The 4,162-nt window shown below is 34.5% G+C and overlaps 1 pseudogene; it reads left to right on the top strand.

The window, feature by feature from the left end:
- Positions 1-1,488: 1,488 nt before the first annotated feature.
- LOC114005116 (uncharacterized) lies at positions 1,489-1,609 on the top strand (annotated as a pseudogene).
- Positions 1,610-4,162: the final 2,553 nt, after the last annotated feature.

A 4,162-nucleotide genomic window follows, 5' to 3' on the forward strand; every position in this document is an offset into this window, starting at 1 on the left:
TGGAACTTGAACTGCAGTCGGCCATGTGGGAGTCCGGTGCCTTAACCACCATGCCACTTGCTGGCCCTGACATTGATACACTTTAATCTACCATTTGTATTACCATTTTGTCAGTTGACTTAGAAAGGTCCTTTAGAGAACTTCCTTCATCCCTCTATAATTTTAAAGAAAACCTTAAGAATCTCAAAATATTGGAAACGTAGATTTCTCATTTTAGTATATGTACGACAAAAGTGAACACAAGGAAGCTAAGAAATTTTTAAGGGGAAAAAAACCCCTAAAGAACATAAAGAAACATATGCTTTTGGAGATTAGTATTTGTAGCCAAAGAAATTTTAAAATTGTTTTCTTACCTGAATTTTTCTGATAAGAGTTTGCAAGAGGCAAGTTGTTTGCCTGCTGCTAATTTTTAAAAGACATCAAACACTCTATCCTCATGATTCATTTAGAGAATATTTCTACAAAGAGGTCAATGCTTGTATATATGCCATTGGTAGGTATTGGTTCAAATATTCAAAAAAACCTGAGGGGATTTACTTGGCATTGGTATCAGAGTATAGCCTGGGAGACCTAATCCTCTGCACATCTCAGACACACTAAGTTGGAGTAATTAAGGGCATACCTTGGGACCTAGAGAGTAAGGCAAATGCCCATTTCCAAATAAGTTTGAACAACTATGTACTGGTTTCAGTTAATTTCTTTATATTATTCTCCCTTATCATGAAGCTGAATATAAAATCTTAAGGGGAAGGAAAAATTCTATGGTAACAGCAAAAATTTCGTGGAGGAGCTGGGAACTGAGCTAGGACTGGTTGCCTCAGAGGGGAGAAGGTGTGTGTTGTGAGCAGAGGTTGGAAAATAGCACCTTTCCCTCTTTTTCTTTATTTTTAATACAGAGCTTTTTGCTGTAGTGTGCTTGCCAGAGAGAAAGAGAGACAGAAAATACACGATAAGTGTTGGCAGGGGTGTGATGAAAGGGGAACTCTCTTACACTGCTGGTGGGAATGTAAATTGGTCCAAACACTGTGGAGAACAATTTGGAGATTCCTCAAAAATCTACATATAGAACTACCATATAATCCAGCAATTCCACTCCTTGGTATCTATCCAATGGACAGAAGAATACCTATTCAGAAAAATACTTGCATGTCGATGTTTATTGCAGCAGTATTCACAATTGCTAAGTCATGGAAATAACCCAAATGCCCATGAACAGATGAATGGATAGAAAAACTGTGGCACATATACTCAATGGAATACTATTCAGCCATAAAAAACAACAAAACCCTGGCATTTGACAGGAAGTGGTTGAATATGGAAGACTTACTGCTGAGTGAAGCAAGCCAGGATGTGAAAGAGAGGCATTGTATGTCCCCACTTAATATAAATTAATGGCACAAAGAGGTGTGGTATTATCTGTTGAAGATGTTTTGTAGCTTTATCAACTGTACTAGGGAGAAATGTTCACCTGTTGAAATATCCACTATGAGCTTTGCGCAGTGGCAGTATCGTAGCCAATGAGGTTTATCCGAGGCGCAATTATTGCTAATTGAAATATCCACTTTGTAGGACAAATAATAATGTGATTGAATGTATATAAGAAAATGAAATGAAAAAAATAAATTAATAAAAAAAAATCTCCCCACATCGTGGATGGCCATGCCCTAAGCCCTTCTTCTCTAGTCTCCTCTTGGTATTTTGTGCACACATACACACACCCAGCATAAGTTTCAAGGACCTGATCTGGATCTCAAACTGTGGTTGACCATTTGGGAATCCAGCACCTTAATGATTATGCCACCTGCTGGCTACTCTTTCTTTCTTCCTAATCCCTCCCTCAATCTTTCCTTCTCTTTCTTCTTTCCATTAGTGATAGCAACATACTATTTCAGAATTTCTGATCCAATCATCATTTTAAAACGACTTTTAAAATCGACACATGAAATTGCATATATGTATGGTTTATAACATGATGTTCTGATACATGTATACTGTAGAATGATTAAATCAAGCTAATTACCGTATGCATTTCTTCACACACTTATTTTTCAATTTTAATTTCTTTTTGGGGACAAATCAGCTAATATCTACTGTCTTACCAATTTCCATGTATAAAAATGCATTGTTACTAACTATATTCAGTATATTGTACAAGTAGATTAACCAAAGTTATTTTTCTCTTCAGAGAATTTGTATCCTTTGCCCAACATCCCCCTGCTGCCCCTTCCTTCCAACTCCTGTGATGACCATTCTCCTCTCTCTGTTAGATTTTTTAGGTATTTGTCTTTCTGTTCCTGGCTTACTTCCATTACCATAATGTCCTCTAGGTTCATACACATTGTCACAAATACTAGGATTCACTTCTTATATTTTATGTCTGAAACATTTTCCATTATGTGTATATACCATATTATCTTTATCTTTTGAAGAACATTTAGGTTGACTCCATGACTTGGCTACTGTGAGTATGTTGTAATCACATGGGAATATAGATATGTCTTTGAGTTATTGATTTGATTTTCTTCATATATTTATATATTTGTATAATATGCAAAATGAATGATATATTATGTACATATGGTCAGCACTCAAAAAGTTAATCAAAAAATAAAATTATAGTATGAGTTTGTTTTGGTGCAAAATATTGTGAATTTTATGCATAGATTTTCATAATACACATTTTCTCTGGCATTTTTGAAGACCCATCATGGGTGTATGTGTATTCTTTAATGAATTTATTTATTAGTTATAATAGTCTTCTGGGTTGAGCCTTTATGATTTCTGTTGTATAAGATTATCTCACCTGAAAATGGAGACAATTTTGCTTTTTCATTCCCAGTGTTGATATCTTTTATTTATTTATCTTGTCTAATGGCTCTGGCTAGAACTACCAGTTTTATATTGCATAGAAATTGCAAGAAAGGGCATTCTTGACTTGTTTGTCATTCTTGAGGAGATACTTTTTAGCTTTTTCACCAGAATGTGGATTTACTTCTGTGCTTGTCATACATAACCTGTATATTAAGATATATCCTTCCTATACTACATTCAGTTTGTCAAGAATTTTTATCATGGAACAAGTTGAATTTTGTCAAATGTTTTTTCTGCATGTATAAAATGATCTATGATTTTTATTCATCATTCTGTTAATGTGATATTTCACTATGGTGGATTTGCATATGTAAATCATCCTTACAACCAAATGATAACTCGTACTTGATTATTTTGGAATGATCCTGTAATGGGCCATTGAATTCAGTCTGCTAGTATTTGTTGAGGATATCTGCGTCCATTATAGATATTGATTTAGTATTTTTCTTTTTTTTTTTTTTGTACTGTCCTGGCTTGTTCTAATTACAAGACAATGCTGAGCTTATAACCCGTGTTTGGAGTATTCTATTTTATTTTTTTTTAAAGATTGTCATTAATTCTTCTTTAATGTTTAGTAGAATTAACCATCAGGTTCTGTGCTTTTTTTAGTTGTGAGATTTTTTTTTTAAAGAATTATTTATTCAACTTTGTTTATCCATTTATTTATTTATTTTAGTTGACCAGAGAGGGACAGAGTGAGAGAAAGAGAGAGAAAGTGAGAAAGCAAGCTGCCAGGTCAGGGACTCGAACTGTGGTCAGCCATGTGGGAGTCCAGCACCTTCAACCACCATGCCACTGGCTGGCCCTATTAGCTGTGAGATTTTTAATTACTGATTGAATCTTTTCCCTTGTTGCTGGTCTGCTCAGATTTTCTATTTTTTTATGTTTCAGTTATGTATGTTTCTAAGAATTTATCTGTCTTCTCGATTATTCAGTTGTTGATACGTGTTCGCTCATTGTTGATGCATGTTTGTTCGTAGTAGTTGTTTGTTAAGATCATTTGAATTTCTGTGCAATTAGTTATGTTTTCTCTTTAATTTTAATTTTGTTTTTGTCAGTCTTTCCTTTTTTCTTAGTTACTCTAATTATAGGTTTGTTGACTTTGTTCTTCTTTTCAAAATCAACTCTAAGTTTTGTTGAACTTTTCTATTGGTTTTCTTGTCTTTAATTAATAATTAATTATTTAAAACAGGCAATCCTTCTGCCTCAACCTCTGATGTAGCCAGCAGCACAGGTGTGCACCACCATGCCTGGGTTTTAGAGTGGGCCAGGAATCAAACCAGACCCTTTC

This window comes from Tupaia chinensis, unplaced genomic scaffold (assembly GCF_000334495.1).
Source record: "Tupaia chinensis unplaced genomic scaffold, TupChi_1.0 Scaffold142351_1, whole genome shotgun sequence".
NCBI classification, from domain to species: domain Eukaryota; kingdom Metazoa; phylum Chordata; class Mammalia; order Scandentia; family Tupaiidae; genus Tupaia; species Tupaia belangeri.